General features: G+C 37.5%; 1 long non-coding RNA gene across 1 annotated transcript; it reads left to right on the top strand.

Annotated features, from left to right (window-relative positions):
- Positions 1–5,292: 5,292 nt before the first annotated feature.
- LOC127526040 (uncharacterized) lies at positions 5,293–21,245 on the top strand. Its single transcript, XR_007933671.1, has 5 exons — positions 5,293–5,450; positions 5,751–5,781; positions 15,741–15,787; positions 16,968–17,005; positions 20,772–21,245. It is a non-coding gene; the product is annotated as an uncharacterized LOC127526040 (long non-coding RNA).
- The last annotated feature ends 2,689 nt before the right edge of the window (positions 21,246–23,934 follow it).

Consider the following 23,934-nt stretch of genomic DNA (forward strand, 5'->3'; position numbering starts at 1 on the left):
TTACCTGACTAATACTGAGGGGTATAGAACACATCTCTTAAATAAATTTGTTTTATTTATTTTTTCATTTTAATATTAATAACTAAAGTGACATCTATGGTGTTACGGGTCAATTTCGACCCATAGATATTTACATCAAGAAAAGGCAAAAAAATATTTTTTTCAGCAATAGAACTTTAATATAAACTGAAAAAAATGAAAAGCAGAACAGGTCATGACACAAAATATATATTTGCATGGTCAAATAAACAAAAACCAATCAAGAAAATCAAACAAATAGAAATCAATTACAAGTTCCAAAACTAATACAAAGCTAAATCAGAGTAAAAACCTCTGTGTACAAGAACATGCTTGTGTATGTGTGTGTTTAGAGGCATGTGTGGCAAAAAGTGACACTTTTTGAGTGTTCTTTGCAGAGATATTTCTTGCAGTTGAAACACAATACATTTGTCTTTCTGTCCTTACTGCTTGAGCAGACCTGACACCTCTTTCTTTTCGAATCAGGCGGCCTGACTGGGGTTGGGGCTGTTTCGGTTGGTGTTCAGGCAGGGCTGGCTGAGGAGGATGCTGATGCAGATTCTCTCTGTGTTGCTGATGGTGAGGATGGAGTGCTGGGTGAGCTCTGCAGCTGTCTGACAAAGGCTGCAGCGTCTGGGTCTCAGGGCACCCGTTCCCTTCGCCTAATGTGTGGCTTGACAAGGGAATTTCCCAACTCCTCAAGAAACAGTCTCCGCTTGTTTTTTTTGGTTGAGTTCCACCCTTGGTGGATGTGGCTCCACAACACAAATGCGTTATATGCAGACACATCAAGGATGTTGTAAAACACAACCATTGGCCATCTTCTGGTCATTCGCTGGCATGTGTATGTGGCTGTCAGCTTGTCCAGGTTGTCCACTCCTCCTTTTGTTTTTGTTATAGTTGTGGATAATTGTCGGCTTTTTGTCACTTCCTGATGATACAGCTGCGTCTTTGTGAAGAATAGACATGAGTATCACATTCTGGTTTCTTTTTGGACAATATGAGACAACAGTGGTGGTGTCTGTAAAAGCAAACTTTGAGGAAAGTGGAGCCCTGCCCTTCACCTGCAAGATTTCAGCAGGCAACTCAGGTTTATTTTTCTTCACTGTTCCCACCATGGTAAGTTTCCTCTTGAGAAGTTCTTGTCCGAGGTCATAGCTGGTAAAAAAATTGTCACAAGTGATATTGTGACCCTGCAGTCCAGTGGTCATATCGAGGACCACACGCTTTCCTTGGTTTTTCTCAGGGATGCCACTCGCAGCTTTGCCTGTGTAAATCTGTAGATTCCAGGCATAGCTGGTTCTTGCGTCACAGGCTGCCCAGATTTTTATGCCGTATTTCCCTGGCTTACTGGGTATGTATTGCCGGAAAGGGCATTTTCCTCGAAAAGGGACAAGACGTTCATCCACTGTCACCTCTGGCCCTGGGTTGAACATCAGCGGAAGGAGCTGCACCCATCTCTCCCAGACATCCCTGATGGGACCAAGCTTGTCAGATCTCACTCTGGTCTCTCTGTTGTGAAATCTGAGGAATCTTGATATCATTTGAAATGTCTGAAGTGACATTGTTGCCCGGAAAATATTTCTGCCTGTTGATGCGTCCCATAGACTATCAGTGGCCTCATTGCAGGATCTGTACACTCCAGCAAGAAGAAGAACACCAATGAAAGCATCCAGGTATTCCTCATCAATGTCTTTCCACATGTCGCCATGGACTTTTTTTCCTTCAATGTTCGTCATAGTAATGATGATTCTTTTTAGTGACAATGGCATAAATAGCTCAAAACATGTTTTGATGTCACCGACTCTGGTCAGAGCAAACCTTGTGATTCCAGGGGTCATTTTGATGACATTTGCTGCAGCTGTCCTGCCATGTACATCATGAGGTACTGAGCTCCAAAAGATCTTACCATTTTTGGACTTGAATCTTTCAGCAGAAGCAGCTTCAGCACCAGTGACCTCCTCATCCAACTCATCAGATGTGTCTGTGTCTTCTGGATGATACTCCACATTGTCTTCCTCCTCAGAAACCTGCTCATCTGAATCGCTATGCTGCTCTGTGTCCTCTCCTTCATTTTCACCAAAAATATGATCCAGAACTTGGCTCACTGTAAATCTTCTTCTCATTTTTGCATGCTGCAAATTGTAAATGTGCACTCTGCAAGTCAAATGGTCACTCAAATGAGTGAATTCACCTCACATGTCTGGACATGCCCGTCTTTGTTTGTTTTGTTTTTGTGCAGGTATACTGGAAAGCCACGCAAAATGAGAAAGCTCACATGATTAGGAGAGGAGCTGGTGGTCAGTGTGTCAGCTGACAGTGCACTTAGGATTTCAGTTTTAGCTCTAATTATTGCTTTATCATCGTATTATCATAACTGGGTCGAAACCGACCCTAACAACACAAAGGTCATAATTTCAACCACAGCATTTTATAATTTAGTAAAAATATTTCTTTTTGCTTTATTTTGTTGAAATAGAGGTTCCTGACAAAGTCAAAAAGCCTTGATACAATAAACAAATTTATGTGATTCTTGTATGCATTTAAAATTTAAAACGGGTCGGTGCAGACCCTAACACAAGAGGAAGGTTAAACGAGCTTTCTTTTTCTCCGACAGGACACATAATCCATTACATTCGTGATATTACAGCTCTCTGAATAATTAAAATACTGAGATGTATACGTGATGTCTTTTTCATGATGATAGGAATGAAAGCATGTTATTAAACATGGGAACACGGTGGCACAGTGATTGTTCATGTCTCATGCAAGAGACTTGCTGTGCCATGCGCGACCTTCGATGAAATAATTTATTGCAGCAGTGCTGTCTCTTTCAAACGTTCTAACCTCCAATTCCTGTCCTTACTTTTCTTTCTCCAAATACCCAATTGCCACACAATCAGCTCTGTAATAGACGTGAAACCATCTGTAAGCTTAGAACACCGATTCTTCAAAAGTTTTAAGGAACATTGAAATATCTTTGTAGTACATGTTTAATTATTCTATCTGTCTATCCTTCCAGTGTCGCGTCAGCACGAGCAAGAATACAACGCAATGCAGGAACAATCCCTGAACTAGCTAGCACTGCGGCACAGTGTCCTCACATGTTTAATTATTATCAATACAGATTATTTAAATGAAGTTAAAGTTTTATCTGTATAATATAATCAACATATTTTGCTGCATTTCATCTTAAAAATGATATTGTCATCAATATGTAAATACGTGCTTTATAAAGTGGCGCAGGTTGTGTAATATTATAACTGTATTCCAAGTTTACAGTGAGGTGATTGTACTTATAAGTCCAAACAGTTCTACAAGGAGCACTTGATGGACTGATTTAGTGCGTTTATAGTTCTTGTGATGAAACTTTTTCTAAACTTAACTTCTTATAAAACATAGATATATAATTAGTAGAAGACTACTGTCCTTATATACAATATCATATAGCAGGTATCTACAGATCAGTATGATGCTGAAGTCAGATGGCTGGGAATCAGAAAAAAACTAAAATAATAATAATAAACAAAACGCCAGTTAAGCTACAAAAATAAATAAAATCTGCAGGGGATCCAAGGTCAAAAGACCACGCAGCCCTCCACTGGACATTCTACTTAACATAAAGGTGCTTAACTTCTTCCTCATTGTTTCCAGGCTTCCTCTGAGAGGAGTCAATGCAGTCGGTCTTGTGGACAGCTGGGGCAAACAATTTCATTCCAGCATCACCGGTCACTGCATTGTGCCTCCATCAGGCCACCACAGAAAAACCAGGAAAGCATAGCAGAGAAAAGTAGAGATTAATAAAGATTGCAAATCCTTGAAGAAACAAAAATTCTATGCCTAAATAGTCTATTCAGAGTACAACTAAATGCAGCTACAACAAAGCCAATTTAAAAAAAATGGAGCTTTAGCCATTTTTTAAATTGTGTAACAGTATCAGTCTGGCGTTCCTCTATTGGTATCACTAACATAACAAAAGGTCTGAATATTTTCTGAGGGCACTGTTATTTTGCAGGAGGTTTAAGGGACCAGAAGCATAACTGAAGAAGTGATATGGAAACTGGAATAAGGAGTGTGTCTGGTTAGCTGGTCTGTGCTTTCTATTAAACTGATTATTATATTTTAATGCATTCTTGTTTATCAAGATGCCCAGGAATTGGTAGAAATTAACTGCACTCTGTACCTGTGACAATTCTGCTATTAGTATCCCTGGTGGTACTCTGTCAGGATTCCGAGCACAAGTGAATGAACTGTAAGTGGCAGCTCAGGACCCCCTCATTGACTCAATGAGAGGATCTGACTGAGCCGCCTTTCTGCAGCAGAACTATGGAGACAATTGCATTAAGATATGGAAGAGCCCTTGAAGAAAAGCATAGGCTAAATAAGGAAATTAGATGCTCTGATGCTGTTGGATTATCCATCCATCCATTTTCCAACCTGCTGAATCCGAACACAGGGTCACGGGGGTCTGCTGGAGCCAATCCCAGCCAACACAGGGCACAAGGCAGGAACCAATCCCAGGCAGGGTGACAACCCACTGCAGGACACACACAAACACACCAAGCACACACTAGGGCCAATTTAGAATCACCAATCCACCTAACCAGCATGTCTTTGGACTGTGGGAGGAAACCAGAGCAGCCGGAGGAAACCCACGCAGACACGGGGAGAACATGCAAACTCCATGCAGGGAGGACCTGGGAAGTGAACCCAGGTCTCCAGGTCTCCCAACTGCGAGGCAGCAGCGCTACCCACTGCACCACCGTGTTGCCCTGCTAGATTATTTATGTGGAAAAAAAGTAACACATATGCACTTTATTGATCCAGGAATGTAATATTAGAAACATTGTAGTGTCATGAAATTTATTTAAGGGTATTGCTTTATATTAGATATAAACAGGAAATTTCAGCTCTGAGTCTTCCATTGATTTACACATTTCAGGCATTCCTGAACCGGATGTCTTTATGTTAGTGTGTGAGCCTGTGGACACAATAACTCACAAATCCATCATTCAGTCCTTATGAAACGTGGTTCAGTTATTGGTGCTGTAAAATGGAAAAAGCAGACATAACTTCACACACACTGGATATAAGGAAAGCATTGTGATAGCATCAGATTAAAAGTACCAAGTTTATGTAATGAAGGGCATATACTGGACACCTCAGATTTTCCACCACTGCTACATTTTTATGATTTGCTTCAGTGTTGTTTTTCCTTTTGTTGTTTTTTACTTATAATGGAAAAATGCAGATATGTTAGAAACCCTTTAACTGAAAAAATACAATTAATTTGTCTCATCTGTTTTCAGATAACTCTTTAGGAGATGATACACCTTTTTGGGCTAAAGCATCTCTCATTGGATCAGCAATTTTAATCACCATTGCTGTTATCGTAATAATTGTGTATTGTTCCAAAAGAAGGCAGCAGGCAGGTAAGTTTATAGCCACCTGATTTTAAATGTGTTGTGCTCAACTATACAGACTCTGATGGTCCAGTTTATTATCTTTAAATATTATTTTCTTGTCCAGTGCCATCTACTGTCTATTAAAATGTAGTATTAGTGCTAGTCATCTAATGCCACCATAATTCAGCTTTGTAATCATTAATTTAATGCACTTGTGCAGTTCAGTATGACTAGTTAAAAAACTATATTAAACAGTTTCCTGAACATGCAGTTTCATTTATCAAAGTTCTAACAAGGACTGTATTTTTTTTCTGTACATGTTTGCAGAGGTCCCTCTTCAAAATCAGCCACAATTACGGTAGGTGGTGTTTTCTACAAATTATCAGTTTTGGACTTTATATTTGAAATTCATCTTTCCTTTTATTTAGGTGCACATGTTCACAGAGTCCTAACTCCCGTTCTTTCCAGATAATTGAATACTCAATCAGTGTCATCATAACATACACAGAATTTAATATTTAAAACCGTAAACAGGAAGCAATTGATCGTGTGTGCACATTAAACAGCAAGAACAGAAGAGTTTGAAAACTTAAATGGCTTAAATACATCATGGTAATAGACGCCAGACACACCAGCAAAAATGCATCAGCAGCACAGTCCTGCTAGGCTTATTATAAATTACGCAGTTGAAGTTGTTTCAAGATTGGGCCACCAAACAAAAGTCCCCCGAGTAATGTGACTTATACAGGCTGGTAATGATCTGAGTACAGTAAAGAACTGGCTACTGTCAGACAATTAACAGTCAAGAACAGTCATGGTCCTGTAAGAGGCACATCAGAATGCCAAATTTATTCTATGTTTGACTGAAAATGAATGGCAACCTCTGAACTTAAACAGCTCTCCAAAACCAAGGAGCAGTTGCAAGTCTGAAAAAGGTCATCTGGGCCGAGGAACCCCATTGCTTGATGACCTACATTGATGGGAAGACCAGGATACAGCAAAACCCAAATTAATTTTAAAGATCTGTGTTGAAGTCTCTCATCAGTACAGGCTGCAGGTGGAGGTCTAGGTGTGTGAAGTGTGTTTTCTGGTGCAAACTGAGTGTAATAGTAAATGAACAAACACTGTAGGGCTCAGACTATCTGAACCAGATTTCTGATGAGAAATATCCCTTATAACCATAAATATCTGTAAATGGGATCTTGCTGCAGGATAACGATCGAAACCACAAAGCCAGACGAGTTCCCAGAATGTGTTAGGAGAACAGAACTAATTTTTAATGAAATGGCTTCACTAATCACCAATGCCCATATTTATCAAGCATCCCAGAGTAGTAAAATAACTCTGCCTGGCTCAAAAATCGAAGAGTGATGCAAATTGCGTCCTAAGAGTAAGAATAAAGGCACTTTATCAATTATCCTAATTTAGGAAATCACTTCAAACTCTCGGGATTTAGGAGATCTCATGAGCCTAACTCACTAGGAGCTGTCAGAAGATGGCATTCAGGCAGAGATCAAGACAAAGATCCCAAGAAGGAAAATGTGCTGGACAATGATAAACTTGTAAAAAGACTTTATCTTTAATAGAGTTTAAATAATATTTATAACAAATGATGCATATTACATAACCATTCTATCAATGCACTCTCAGCCAAAATAAAAAAAGCTGTTGGTAACAATTTTTTGACCACATGGAAACTGCAGCTTTCAAATAATGGTGAATTAAGTTTGTCATAACCAACCATTTCTTGAATTTTGAATCAAACGTTGAATGCCCTTACAACAAGCTATATTCATGCAATTTATTGGTTTTCATAGTGTTGTTGGTGTGATTGATGGCACACTTGAAGATCATTGCCCCAAGTTTGGATGAGCATGCATATGTGAATCGCAAGTGATATCATGTTTCAACACACAGGCGGTCATGGATGCAAACTGTAATGTAGTAGCCAGCATATCACCCTGAAAATGAACAGGGCTGGATGGATTAATACCAGCCAAATGTCACACTGGTATGCTGAGATTTGCATTCTACAAACCTATGGAATATTTACTTTATACTTTCAAGCTCAGGAACGTTCAAAAAGGCAAGCACAGATTCTTGGGAGAGAGAGGTTGGGAGCATGTGCTGATTACAGCACGTTGCTGTACCCACCACACGGCAAACCAGCCGGATAGAGATCCGAGTGCAGCTGTGCCAAGGGTGACACCTCAGCACCACGCTGAACAGTGTGAGTTTTTTTTTTACAGTGGCTGGAGTGCCAATCCTGCCACCAATCCCAAGTTTTCCCTCCATGTTGGAGGACCTGCTTGCAGGGCTGGATGCAGATTAATGTCATACCCAGGATGGAGCAATTGCAGGTTAAGAGCCTTGCTCAGGGGCCCAATGGAGTGGAGTCACTTTTGGCGTTTATGGGATTCAAACCAGCAACTTTCCAATTGCCGGCGCAGATCCCTAGCCTCAGAGCTACCACTCCGAGATTCCTGGGGCATTTGATAAATAGAGCTTAACAGAAGATAAGGGGGGAATCTTAGAGAGGGACACAGCACATGACTCTGGAAGATGACTTGGTATACACTGACAAACTGAACATGAGTTTAGATGCAGCACAAGCCATGACAAGTTCAATAACTGTTAGTTTACAAGGCATCTCCTATGGTAATAACAGCAGAAAGGTGATTCTTCCCATAGTAAGGCCGAGGATCATACATTGTTAAATAAATATGCACGTTGTTGGGCTTTACTCTCATTTAGGGTGTGCATGTCAGTCTTCCCATCTCGGTGCTTGTAACACTATTATTCTTGATGCTGCTGCCAAGTGGCAACAATTACATGGAGTTTAGTACAATATCTTACCTTATAATGTTCTCCTTCTACTTTTTCTGCTATTATTACTATTATTATTATTATTATTATTATGGTGCAGCCTTAGCATTAGTATTGGAAAACTACAAAGCATCATCATTATTTCCAATGACACTACAAAATGCCTAGTTTGTACGTTGGGTTTCCTTAAAATTTGTGACAGCATTCATTCTAAGATGTAAATCCACTAGCTTGGAGTGGGTAGTGGACACTTCATAAACATTTTTCATGTCCTACTCTGGAATAGAACAAATTCTTATCCTAGTCAGAAATTGAGTGCAATTCCTAGAAGTATTTCTGAGACACTTGATAAATAAGGACACAGATCTGTGTGATCTACTGACTGTAGAAGTAAATAGAACAAGCTGTTCAGTGTAGAAGGGCATCAAAATCTTATTAACAACAGTTTTCTTACAGATTCAAATCCATTGTCCCTGTGGCACACATTTAACATTTAACTGAGTCCATACCCAAAACAATTTATCTTGATTAGGATTTAAATAGGAGTATAACCCATTATTATAGTGTGCATAACAAAGTGTCCACCCTCCCAGTGTAGTGCCCATTATGTCTGTCTGTCTGTATTCCAATTAAACTTTCTTTGTGTAAAATTATATTTTTCTGCAAATTATATAGTTAACAACATCTTGACATTCCTGCTGTATTCATGCTCTGTATAACACTAGCACGTTGCATATTCAGCTTACTTTTATCTGCTGAAATTCCTCCACAGTGTTCTCTAATCTCACACCATATCAGAATATTTAAATTATAATGCAATGACAGAAATAATCAACACAGTACATCATATGTACAAATGCATGCAACAATTTGGTTCAATAAAGTAAAAGCAAAAAAAAAAAATGTCAAAAAATAATTTAGTTAATTGTAAAATTGAAATTTGTCCAGTTGACGATGGAAGAAGGAAAACGAAAACTCCAGTCATCAACATTCCTAGATAAAAAGAAACTGGTGGGGAGTTCACAATTGGTTTTAACATACAAAGTCACTGTTCTGGTGAGGCAGGCCATCAGGCCACCCATCTCCTTCAAGGTATCCTTCGATATTTTGGATATGAGTTGGGCAGTCGAATAACAAAATTAAATCATTGGGCACAAGGGTCTCATTACCTATGGTGTCACTTCTCATGAGTGCTAGCAGCATGACAGCAGGATACCAAGAAGAAAAACAGAAAACGAGATCAGTAATAATTTATAACGATTGTCATAGTTAATTTTGTGCAAATGAGTAAAAAACAGAGTTGTAATATTAAGAAAAAAGGTAATTGTCGACTCTAGTCAGGGTATGCTAGACTAAAGGGTGAGTCTTCAGGCTGGATATATGTGATGAGGCTGACTGGCATCTCTTACAAAAGCACAGAGATCACGTCTATACCTTCAGAGCATCTTTAGCTGAAAGCTTGACATGCCACACTTATTTTATTAAATCTTTGAATCTTTAGCAGGCCAGCATTTTGAAATCATAAAGCTGTATATGAATGAAGGTTTTGAAATCAGCTGTGACCTTAAGTGAAGCCATGGCAAAGATTTTATGTGTTCCTATGTCCTTGTTCAATTATTGATACTTGCAGCAGTGTTTGAATGATACGAACAGAATGATTTGATCAGAAGGAGAATAACAAATTGCACTAGTCAATACTACTAGCAACAACTGCATGGATTAACTTCTCTGTATTCCCTGTACTTAAAAATGTCTTAATTCTTCAGCATTTGTGAGCTTAAAAATGTATGTTTAAATGGTGTTGTAAAGTAGGGTAAAATAGACTGGTGTGAAAGATAATGTGTAAAGTGGATGTTGATTCAGTTCAAAGAAATGTTTTGGCCTACTGAGTTCAAAAAGTTACATGACAATTTAATACCATTTATTGTTTATCTGTATTCAAACACTCATTCAATCTTTTAACTCACTGACACAAAAAAGGACACAAAAGGAGAAGCCTCGTTCGCTCCAATGGACATAGACAGCTCCATATCATCTTCATACAAGTGAAAGCAGATATTAGATTTTCTAAAAATATCTTCTGGGACAGCATGTAAACTGAAAACAATCATTAGCTGAGTACTGAGCCCTGAGGGGCACCACATCTAAATTATGGGGTGTGTTTGTGACATTTCTGTAAATACTGAAATTGATTTATTAAAATATAAAAACTTAAGCACATGATTACAGTGCCTGTGGGCCCAATGTCATTTTCAAACCTAAACAGAGTTGGAGTAGTCACTTCAAAAAAGCAGTCCATTACAAGTTACCAATTACTTCTCTGATATTGTAATAGGATTACTTTGCTTGCTACTTATGATCACATTACTAATTACTTTACTTTTACTTTATTCTCTAAACCCATGCAAATATGTAACAACTGAGACGTATAAAGGATGACACCCAAATGGAAACAACTAGTAACAGTGAATGTGAATTTAGCAGTTAAACAAATGTGACTTATTTTAGCAGCCATTACATTTAAAACATATGAACCAGCCAGTAGAGACTTTTAGTTCTTAAAAATACTGTAGTTCCTGATAAAAAACTAAATTGTAATATTTTAAATTAAAACTTACTTAACCACTTGAGCACTTGCAAACATGGAGACAGTAAAGGGTACAATTATTGCTAGTGTAGAAGCAAGCAAATGAAAGCACTTATTGACCAGACGGGACCAACTACTTGCAGGGTTATTATGTCACACAATCAATATACTGTACCTGTGTCTCTGTGGCCCCCCATCTTCATGTTCCATAAACTAATAAAAAGGCAGGGCCAAAAACACAAAGATTTTGTGCTTAGTAATAAATGATCTTACATTCACTAACAAATGAAGTTAGGTTTAGGTTAGGTTTAGGTTTAGGTTTAGGTTTATTTGTCATATATAGGTTAACACAAGGTCAACATACAATGAAATGTGTATGACGAGAAAAAACAAGTCACTCAGCCTAGATCCAATAAAGCTAAAAAATAATTAAAACAAATTACAAGTTAAAAATAGACAAGCCATATAAAATAAAAAGTGTACGTTTTAAAAGAAGTTATAGAGCAATATGAGTTGAATGAGCAGCAAGTACAAATGACAGTTATTGCACAGATAATATTTTATAAGTACAGATGCATATTCCATAAAGTGCAGATTCATGTTCCAGTCATAACTTAGTTGTATACTTACTTGTTCATTTTCATGGAAACATTAAAGATGTGCCATGAAAAAATCCAAATATATGTCAGAATTCAGCACTACATTTTACAATATATGATATTTAGAGAATTTTAATTTGTTTAGATATCGAAAACATTTTTGCCTCTGTAAATCTAAACATTTATGAGCTTTTTGATTAAGAGTTTATACATCACAATGAACAAATATTATTATCTTATGTTTAATTACAAATGTTCCCAGCCTCACATTATGGTTCGTTTCATTCTCTGTTAATCCTAATTCTTCTAATACATTGTTAAAATTAAAAGATCATATTTCTGAAGTGGCGGCACGGTGGCGCAGTGGGTAGCACTGCTGCCTCGCAGTTGGGAGACCTGGGGACCTGGGTTCACTTCCTGGGTCCTCCCTGCGTGGAGTTTGCATGTTCTCCCCGTGTCTGCATGGGTTTCCTCCGGGCGCTCTGGTTTCCTCTCACAGTCCAAAGACATGCAGGTTAGGTGGATTGGCGATTCTAAATTGGCCCTAGTGTGTGCTTGGTGTGTTTGTGTGTGTCCTGCGGTGGGTTGGTACCCTGCCCAGGATTGTTTCCTGCCTTGTGCCCTGTGTTGGCTGGGATTTGCTCCGGCAGACCCCTGTTACCCTGTGTTCAGATTCAGTGGGTTGGAAAATGGATGGATGGATGGATATTCATTCAATACAAATGAAAGCATAGAGTGGTGTTAAAAAAAAAAAAAACGGACTTCAATTTTTGACGTTAATTGAAATATTTAGTTGTTGTTAAAAGCTTTCAATTCTGATGCTTAAATACATTTTAATGCAGACTGTTCAACAAAAGGATAACAAGAAAAATAAAAGAATATTTTATTTAAGGTCAGAATTTAGTTTTTAAATATTGGATTGTTTTTGTCTTAGTCTGATCCCATTTTTTGTAAAACCGAAAACCATTTATGGTTTTACCTTTATTTGTAAATGAAGTTCATGCACTTATCCTTCTCCATGAAAATCTCTGTCACTTTCTTGTAAAAGTCCTCCTTATTTTCCTTTAGTTTTAAAAATCTTTATCTTCTATTTTGTCAGTCAGTATTTAAATAATAAAAAATAAAAATAAACGGGCCGCTGCAGTGCACTTGACCTTCTGATATCCCTAACTTAATGCCATTTAGAGCCTCTGCGTAGAAGAACAGCAGCAACAAGCACCCCCATGTGCGCCCCCTTCAGTGCAGCATGGTACCGTCTGCCTCACCTTGTGCCTTTTCACTGCAGTTTTATGTCCGATCAGCAAGGCTAAATATGTCACACACATTCATTAAAGATATTAGCCAGACTGTGGAAAGTCAGGGTGTATAATAAACGTGTTTGCAAACATTATATTGGCGACAAACAGAGAGACACAAGAGGCACATGCCAATCGCACACATCAACCCAGTGTGTGAGGGAAAGCACAATCTGAGGTGAGGTGAGGCTCGTAACTACTGCACCTCGCGTTTCTCCCTTGTATTTGAACAGGAAATGCGCCAGTTCGACGATTTTGACTATAAAATTTATGAAAATTATTGGAATCATACAGAAAACAAATTTATAGCACAGAGCAGTGGACACATTTATTTTATGTTATCCCTGCAAGTTAGCAGGTCTCATTGGAGAAATTAGTTATTATTTATGGCTCTTTTATAAAGATAAAATTACTAACCTAATATGCACAAAGAAAGCTGAGAAGTTTATAAGATTATTTGAAATCTCAGACTTTATCAATTTTGTCATTAAAGAAGTTAAAATCTGATCCATTAATGTTTTTGGGGGTTTGCATAGCAGTTCAGATTCCCATTTGTCAAATCAGCAAATGTTCTAAACAGTACACAAAAATCATTTCTTTTTTATCTGTTAGTCTAGTACAAAAGAACCTTGATGATTTCTACATTACTTCTAATTTACAGCATTATATTTTAATCACTTCAGTGTACCTGTTTAACTGGGGTAAGTTTCTTAATGCTTTAATTACATTTGATTTCACTGGAGCTACCGTATCTATGGCATCTTTCAGAGACACCTTATAATGTCCAGTAACCTTTGTTATTCCCTGCAATTAGGTTCAAGTTTCTCAGAATTCATTTTATGTTGCAGTTTAGATGTTGCACTGTTCTCATTTAAATCTATGATTGTGTCGATGAAAACAGGAACAAGTGAAACATAATTAAATAGCGATCAGAAGTCATTTGAATAATGGACTAATACCTTCATTTTAAATCTCACCACCAACTAAAATTAATTCAGTTTACTTTATTTTTGTGTATTGCACTTTACAGAATGCTCCTTTATCCTTTCAACGGTAAAATAAATCGATGTATTTTTTATTGTTATTGTTTTGACGTCAGATTGATTAGTATCAGTATTTCTCTGTAAGAGAAATGCAAAGATTTTACACAGTTACTGTTTTCTCCATTTCATTTACCATTAACACGGCACATTTCAGAAGGTTCTGGCTTAACTATTTGCAAATGAAAGTGAAACTCTATAGGATCGTTGAAAACGTGATATACAACACACTTGCCATGATTATAATGCAAACTACCACAGAATCATTAAGACTTTAATTTATTTTGGACCACTGAGCTATTTCAAGTTCTATAATGTGTACAAAATAAAAAAAGCAAATTTATATATGTGTAAATATGTTGGGATGCATTTCATTAAATTGTATGACAAACATCATTATCATTGCTTTATCCCAGTCAGTCGGTATTTAGCAAGGTTGAGAGCCCTGCCTTTTATCAGATCTTTGCTGGGGATGGCTAGATCTACTCTATGACCCTGTTTGGGACTGGAAGATGGATATATGGATGGATGGATGAGAGTGTTGTGAGAGAAAGGTTGGAATGTTTTAATTGATCAATTTTAATTTAATGATTTTCATGCAACCTCCCCTTACCTGGTGCCGGTGCATAACGCTCATGTGAAATCTTAATGAAAGAAGATTGGCTGAAACAAAAGGGAGCGGGTTAGCAGAGGGAGATGAAAAAGTTTCTATTGTGAAAAGGTCTTGTATTTGAAGAATAGAGAAAATTATCCCGTTTCCCTTTGTGTTTGGAGAGGTCATAGAGGATGATGAGTTGGGCAGCATCCATTAGCCTGATTAGTCTGTAGAGAGCAGGATGGAGGGCAGTGTAAGAGCTCAGCTTGGTGGATTTGCTGTCTGCGGCTGAATAGCTGAAACATGGAGCTGATGAGAGGACTGGAGGCCATAACAGCTGGTGGAAGGAGGGAGTTTCAACGCAGTGGATTCTGGGAAAGGGCATGGCAACTTGGGACCTAAAGTGATCGACTGATGTGGCAGCTCCATGAAATCCATGAACCAGAAGAAGTGGCAGTTCAGATATGTGGTGACCAACTGAGGTGTTGGATCGTGGGGATGCGATGGTCTGTGTCAGGGGGAATTCCAGTGGTCCTGATAAGTAGGAAGGAATGACGTGAATTTTATCTCTGCATTTTGGCATTTTAACTTATTTGTTTATTGAACTATTGATTTATGGAATGCAATGTTCTGCACATGTGAACATTTTATCTCTATTTAAAAAAAACTGTCAATGTTCCGATTTTAAAGTTTCGCTTGTCTGCCTCACTCGTCCTTGCGCATCACAATTACGATTATCGATGTCCTGGAACTGAAGGAAGACGACAAAGCAGCAGATTCGGGGTATCACAGACAGTCAACCTTGGCTGTAGAAATATCAGATTAAACAGCACAGATATCTTTACAATCAAAGGCGTTAATTTGTGAGGAGGAAACCACTCTTTAGAGGCCTGAACACAAGCATACGTGATATGCCTAAGAACACTGAGGAGTACGAGCAGCTCAGAGCTGCAGATACAGTAAATCAGATGACAATTGAATGCTTATTTCTCAGCATGCAGCCTTGTATTGAAATTTAATACAGAGTGTGATGTTTAATACCTTTTGTAATTTTCTTACTTTCAAGTTGTATTTGCTATAAGAGCTTTTTTCTGCTAAGAACAGAATTAAAGTTGCCTGCATTGATCTGCTTTTTCCAAGTCCTTTCTATTATCTGCAAATTTTAATAATTTCTAAATTACTGTTATTTGTCACAAATTTGTTAAAATAATGGCTATTATTATTTGTTAAAAGAATGGTTATACCTTATGTTTTAATGTTCAAAAATGTAATTGCCATTAGGAATAAAAATATATAACATAATAAACTGAAGAAATCTAAAGATTTGGCTATAGAAATTCAGGTTAAATGTTATTTTTCTGTAACTTTTTTTTAGCCAAGAAGATTTTTACAGTGAAATTCCCAGAGACACTTCTTTATCTAGTAAGTTGTCAAATTTTGATTTATTAAAAGAACTGGATTATATAAATTTACTTTCAGGGGTGCCCAAGATTGTTCTGATTTGTGGCACCAACAAACATTTGGAGCAACTCATTGCCTGTGGTGTCCCACTGTACAAATGGGGAATCTGTGCAAAATTTGGTGGAGTTCAGCTGAGCCGTGTGGATTTGCATAACAGACAAACAAATACACAGACCTGCATTTAGCATTATATGCTAGGCGCTGTTCTCTACATAACAAGGCTATGTGACATTTCACTGTTGGCTCAAAGATGTTCAGTAAGCATCTGCCTCCCGTTAAAGAGCACAAATTATAGTAGACATTGTGAGTAGAATTTCTTGGGCGTGTTAGGTTGTTAGCTTCATTTTCATAATCAGGGTCCTGCTCTGTAACACTGATTTAGGAAAGTTAGGACCTTTATCCTTTAATGTTCTTCTACAGCTCTCATTATTCTGATCAGCCAAACTATCAAAGCCACCTTATGCAATATCCACATGTAAGAATCTTCAGAAATGTAAACTGTGACTTGTGTGCAATGGCTGGTGCTTTATTGTGTGTTTTTTTCATATTTTTATCATTTCCATTGTTATAATATGTAGTTCATTATTATGTAGGATTTGTACACTAGCTTCTGAAATGCAGGTTGTTTACCTACAAAATGTCTTGAGAAAAACATATATAATACGTAATTTGTATAGTGTACATGTCAAAATGTAAATTTTTAACAATCATGGATGGAGCAGTGGTGCAGTGGTTAGTGCTCCTGTCTCACAGCACACAGGGCTGGTGTGCCTGCATGAATTTAGTATGTTCTCTCCATGTCTATATAGGTTTTCAACAGCTACTCCCCTTTCTTATTGTCCCCATAAGTTGTATGGTTAATTGGTGACTTTTAAATGGTCCTCCATATAACTCAATGTTTGTATATGAAAATGTTAGCGTGAGTGGATGTATGTGTGGCATTACACCCAGAGTTTGTTCTGGCCTTGCACTGCTATGGGCTATGTTTTCACCAACACTCTGTAATGCAAAAAGATGAAGAGATAGATGAATAGTGACAAAAGTGAATTTTAATTGCATATGGTGAAAGTAAAAAAAAAATTATCATTGAACAAATAATTAGTTTCATATTTAATCATTCTTCCTGCGTGTCATTTTACAGAGAAAAAACGCAATAAGAAGCAGGAGATTCCCCAGAGGGTAAGTGTACCTGTTTGGATAACTTCAAAATCAGCAAATCATCTAAAGGCATTGTAACATTATATGGCTTTTCCAGAAATTTCCAGTTACAGACTTTATCTTCATGATCTTAGCAATTCAGGGGAAGTCACAACATGTTCCTGTGACCGCCAGTTGTGTAGTCTAACAAACCAGGCAACTGTTTCCAACCAAACTGTGACTCGCCCAGACTCGCTTCAGCTGTAGTGGTGGACTCTGTGTATGTGAAAGCTGACAAGCAACAAGTGCTCATCTTGAAGGTTAATGGGTTAGCTGGTTTACATCAACCTTTTGAAAGATGGTTGATGGATAAGAAGAAAACAAGATACCAGCTTGTTCTCTGCTGGTATCTTCATTGCTAATCCTAATGGACTGTTTATGAAAAATGGCTTTGTCATTGAAAGATTGAAGCTGATTGAGAAGAGCATGGACTATGTGACTCTGATGAATTACGTTTGCAGTCAATGTTTTAAAAAATCGGGAGTGGTCTCCCCTAGACTTTCTCATATAATCAGATATGGTGATGGATATTTGAGAAATAAACCGCAAGACAATATTTTTATATTATGCACATTAAAGAACCATAAACAACAAATCAAATCAAATTACTGTAATAATAGATTGAACAATTATTAGAAAAGTAAAGTTGAATAAATCTTCAGCTGCATGAATAAAAAGTCAAGTATCACTTCCAGTTAACAGAAATAGCCCAAAAGTTGATAGAAATGTACATTTTGCAACTAATACTTATATTCAAAATTTGGTTGACCTAAGTGAAAGCGTACACACGTTCTCGTGTTTATACACACACACACAGACAGCCACACGGACATAATTCCAAAAATGGTATTTTTGGACTCTGAGAGGTCTAAAACATTGAGATTCATCAAAATCGCAACATGGAATTTTGGAAGATTCCAGTACTTTCCCTATACTTAGAAAGTAAACACATGATTTCTAGCCTGTGTATAATGTGAACATTTACAGTTCAGGGTTACAAGGCATAGGATGCTGGACCTTCTTCTGTAAAGTCTGATGTTGGAGTAATATGTGTCACTTAGTCTAAATTTTTTAATTTCACACATTTCAGTATGTGTTGACATGGTGGCCACCTAAACAAATGGTCTTATTTGGTCTTCAAGCACTTCTTTTGGCTGCTTGCTTTATTAATCACAAGCAGATTAATTAACTGAACTCTTTGTTTAAACAGACAGCTTGCTTTCCTTTAGATGTGTTGTAAAAAAAATCGGATGATTGGTTAAAAAATGTAAAAACGTGATATATTACACAACATTTCTTGTGTTCCTCTTAACCTCCTTAGTATAATTTCCATAGCATTAAATGTTGTTTTTTTTAATATTTTCACATTTTATTGTGAAATCTGCTTACTAGTTTCTAGTAATGCATTTAACAGTCTGTCATAGCATCAGATAACAGTGCTGAAGTTTTTAATCAATTTTGACATATCAACAGATATTTTTAAAGGGTCAGATGTTTGTATAGATTATAAATCAGTGGGCTGCTGTACAGTCCTAGGTAAGTAAAAATGCTATAGTATTTATAACAATTCTATTGAAGCATACAATATAATGAAATACAAAGGAAATGTTAACATAGGTTCAGTTTGGTGAAATTGTATCTCCACTGCAGAATACAAAAAGTACTGTAGCTAAAAATAATAGATTCTAAGTGTAAATATAAAATATTCAGATTGATTGATGCCAAAGACACTTAGATGATAATGATGATGATGATGATATATGGTCTAAAAGATAAAGGATTGAGCTATAAATCACATGCTTACCAAATCAATTTGATTTCATAGCGATTAACTGTGAGTTTGACTAAAGTTCTTAACCTTCCTTTGTTCTTAAAGTAGAAATTTAAACAGACAAACTACAGTTGTAAGATTATCACTTTAGATACACTGTAAGTGGGCGGCACAGTGGCGCAGTGGGTAGCGCTGCTGCCTCGCAGTTGGGAGACCTGGGGACCTGGGTTCGCTTCCCGGGTCCTCCCTGCGTGGAGTTTGCATGTTCTCCCCGTGTCTGCGTGGGTTTCCTCCCACAGTCCAAAGACATGCAGGTTAGGTGGATTGGCGATTCTAAACTGGCCCTAGTGTGTGCTGTGTGTGTCCTGCGGTGGGTTGGCACCCTGCCCAGGATTGTTTCCTGCCTTGTGCCCTGTGTTGGCTGGGACTGGCTCCAGCAGACCCCCGTGACCCTGTGTTCAGATTCAGCGGGTTGGAAAATGGATGGATGGATACACTGTAAGTACCAGCTGAAATACCAAATGCACGTGTAAGCATTTTAACATCAGGGAATGACAATCAGTTATAACAATAAAGCAAATATACTTTTCATTAAGAGACTGCAGATTACAACATACAGTATATCCTATTATGTCATGTGGTATTGATAATTAACTTATAGTGCACACTCAATAGTATAGTCATCTCTAGGTGCCTTACAAAGTAAAAGAAAGAAAGAAAGAAAGAAAGAAAGAAAGAAAGAAAGAAAGAAAATTAAATAATGATTTGAATTTGAAAATAAAATATAAAAAAACCAGAAATAATATAAATAAAAGTTTAAATGTAAGTTGAACATTAAAAGACATCATTTAAAACTAGTCATTAAGAATTTCGTGTATCAAAAGCATATTGAAGAAGACAAGTCTTAAAGCTTCTTTTAAAAATTTCTAAAGATGCTGAGGTCTACATAATATGTGGATGTATGTTCTGTAAGGGTGGACCAATGGAACAAAACACCTGGTTACCCACAGTGCACAGTTTCATCTGTGGAACAACCAGAAAGTAGAGATTTGGACCTGAGGGAGTCAGCAGTTATACCTACGATGAGCAGAAGCAGGACACTTTATAGACCAGAGGAGAACCTTAAAATGGAAGGAGTGCAGGGAGGGTAAAAGTGGAGGTATAAAGATGTATGCCCCTTATTTGTTAGTACACATGCAGCACACTTTCACAATTTCTGGACAGTTTTTAAAGGCAGGCCAAAAGATTAATTACAATGGTAAAGGAAGAAGTAAAAGGGTGAAGCAATTTTTCATCATCATGCATAGATAAACATTGTTATGTTCCTTAAATAATTAAAGTAAGTTTTACAGACTTTGAAAGGAAAGTGTGACTCCAGGATATGTTACCTAGGAGGAGAAATGAATCAACATCCATCGACTGCAATGTGCTTAACAGCAGACCTTCTCATCTGGCAGGGAGTGCCCACTACAGTAAAACTGCTGACTGGCTGCTATTTAACTGCAGGCAGTTATCAGTCATCCACATCCAGAAGTCTTCCACACATTGAAAGGTCTAGAATAGAGCCACATGGACATTAGGAGAGCTCTGGAGATAAGTCTGTGTACCGTCTGTGTATCCAGTACCTCAGGCTTAAGGCTGCAAACAGCATCCCAGATTTAAAAATGGCCGTATTAGCTGTTGAATGAACTGCTGTCATCTTAGTATAGATGAAGATCGACAGTGTACTGCACAAACTGAGGACTTGCCTGATATGACTAGTAGTAGGGCATCACAGACACTTAGGGGCTCTGAGGTCACACAGTCAGTCTGAGTGTCACAGCACTGAAAGCCAGCAGTATTCCTTATGCAAACTCCAAAAATGAGATCTTGCTGCTCATTATGTTAGTTCACCATTGCAGGAGCAACTTGTAAAGCTGGGTTGACTGCTTTTCATATTTAATTATAAAAGTGACATACTGTTTTATATTCTTTCAGGCTCCTGAAGAAAATGAGTCAGATCTGCAATATGTCCAGTTGAATCTGAAGAAAAGTGCCCACAGAATGCCACCAGCAGTTGAGGAAAAGGTGTATTATTCATCAGTTAATACCCGCAGATTGAACCATCAAAGTTGAATTCCTAGCAGAATTTTTATCCACTCAAATTTTCATTATTTTCAAATCTGACTGAATCTGCCATAGAATGCTCCCTGTTTCAGCACTGACCTTGTATCTCTATATCATTCATTTTAGATTTTTGAATACTAGGTAGATAGTAATTTATTTTGTATTGAGGTCTGTATTATTTTATTATTTAAAAGTGGGCATTTTCTATAATTTGTTTTAAAATTATTATTGACAAAATGGCTTCTAAAAGTCACACTTTTGTTAAATGCTTTCCAGCAATCCACAACCTTAAATGTTAGAACAGACAATGAGGCTTCCACCACCATACCATCCAATGCTATCAAATGTATTTATTACAAATACACATCAGCAAAGTAACAACACAAATGAGATGTTTTTTATTTCCAAATTATTAATGGTATTAAATGTATTTTAGTTAGTTGGTAATTCATTTTGAGATATGCATGACCAGTACTGGATTGGTCCTCAGTCAGAACATTACACTGAAATGAGTTAAATATGGATCTGCCAGATAAAGAAGTGAATTCTAAACATGCACATTAAAATTAATGAAATTATTACCTTTCTCATAATGTGCAAGCAAAGTGCGCATTGCTATACTCACAATTACTGTGCATAAATTGTCAAAAAGCCTAGATACTGGCACCTTGGACATGGAGGTGTTTGTATGTACAATTGTATTTTTATTTTATTGTGATATTATCTCAAGTTTGAAAAAAAAAAAAAAAAATAGAAAATCCATAAATGACCCCAGCAACTATTTTATTTAATTCAATTTCAGTGTCCATCACCATCAGTCACACAGAAAACTCAAAACTCTACTGAATTTTACGCCCCAAACGTTTGTTTGTCTATGAATTTGTCAGTGGGTGGCCTAGTGGTGCAGCTCTATTTCACAGGCAACGGTTCAGTTTCAATTTGTTTTTTTTGAAGATCTCGTTTTTCAGCGCACATCCTGAGTACATTCAAGACAAGACTGTGGGGCGGTCTAAACAGTTCCAGCGTGAATGTGTCCTGGCGGCAGCTTGTTTACAGCCTGAAGTCACCAGAAAATATCTTTACAATTTGTCGCAGTATTACAAAGAACAACAAACGAGAAGATATTTAGAACTGGATTGTATCCATTTCTGAACTCACCCAATCCAAGTAAAATTCACAACATACTACAGCGTTCATTTTAGAAGTTCATCCATTTTCTGACAAAACCCCATCATTCCTCATTGAAAACACCATCCTCCCTCGTGCAACCTCACCCCCCTCTGAAGGACCCTGCCTGTGTTTCCCTTGTTTTTAAGTCAGAGAGAGAATAGTGATTTGTCAGTTGGCACAAGGAAGAAGCAGCTTTTCTTGGAGGTAGGAGGACACATGCTGTTCTGAAAGAGATAGGAGAGTGGATAGAGTTTAGTTGCAGGGAGCATGGAGCTCTTGCCACAGGACGGATGTCATTTTGAAAGAGGCAGACGGGAGAGACGGATTTTTGAATGAGGGAAAAGGACGCCCTAAAATACAGTGTGAGTCAAAATTATATTAACATTTGAATGGCAGGAACAATTTATTTACAAAATATGCTTCATATGTGCAAGATGATTTACAGGAATGTCTCAACCTGTTCTCCATCATGTTCAACACAGGTACCATATGTGGCACATAAATTGTCCACAAAAATTGTATATAAGTTTATAAACAGCAGTACCATTAGTGTTAACATAATTTTGACTCACTCTGTACATACCATACGCTTGTTGTTTTCCAACCTATTATTGTAAGTTGTCTGTTCATCTTTAATTATTTTAACTATTACCTTGCATAGTAAGCTTGTTTTGTTTTTCGAGAATACAGTAAGTAAGATCACAGAAGCAATTTCAAGAATGCATGTTGTGGAAGTGTATTTAGATAATACACACAGTAGACGTGTGAAATGGTAAGTTGCATCTGACTACATGTGCATCACCCTCGATTCCACCTCCATAATGTCTCACCATCTGCGTGCCAGCCCTTTCGTAGCCCACTGACCAGTCCATTGGCAACATACAGTAGAGAATCTGCCATGCTGCCAAAATGAATGAATTTCTAAACAGCCTGTGTGGGTTAATAGCAAAAGACTTTTACATTTTATATAATGAAATGTAAATGTTATAAAAATATAAATATTGTTCTGCAAATATCCTTTGATGTTTAATTATTATTTTTGAATCTATATAAATAAAATTGTAATATTCTTTGTCTTTTGAATTGTTTAACTTCATCTGATGTTATTTATCTGTTTTGCACACTAAGGACCTCATAACCATCTCATCATGCCTGTTTGTGTGTTTGCTCGCCAATCACGTGAAAACAGAAGAAACAAATTTTTATAAAATTTTGTACGCAGGTTGCTGTTGGAGCCACTTAAAGTACAGGCTGTATGACTTTTCAAATAATTTCACCTGAGGGGGCAAAACTTTGAATTATACTAAAATAGCTGAACCTGAACCAACATAAAGTCCAGGCTCCACAGTGTACCAAAAATGTAATCAGGAAGGGTGATTCTAATTGGGATGTGCATAATGCATAACTTTGTGGCTGAGTCGGCATTCATGAAATTTTCAAAGTATAACACAGTTAACCCACCTTAAGCTCTGGAGTTTATGGTGGATTTAGGAAGTGAAATTCCTTTTTTGGAGTTGATGCCAAACCAAAACTGCATTATCACAGAAAAATAGTCAAGCCAGTGGAACTGAATCTGGTAAATTGTTTAGGTTTGTCCCTACTTACAACAGGGTTGTTACTAGTTTTAGAAGTTTTTAGGGACTTAGACCCCACCCCCCCACCCCGGCTGATTTTGAAAAGTGGGGGTAGGGAGTTTTCAAATGGTGGAAGAGTGGGGGGGGGGGGAGTGGTCCCCCGTGAGTTTCACAAAATGATATTGCGTATATAACATTTATGACAGAGTAATATGGGGCTGTGTTCTTGAAGATCAGGGTCTGGATGTCTAAGATGATGGGAAGAGGTTGGGGAGGTGCAATCTTCACAC

This window comes from Erpetoichthys calabaricus, chromosome 1 (assembly GCF_900747795.2).
Source record: "Erpetoichthys calabaricus chromosome 1, fErpCal1.3, whole genome shotgun sequence".
NCBI lineage: Eukaryota > Metazoa > Chordata > Cladistia > Polypteriformes > Polypteridae > Erpetoichthys > Erpetoichthys calabaricus.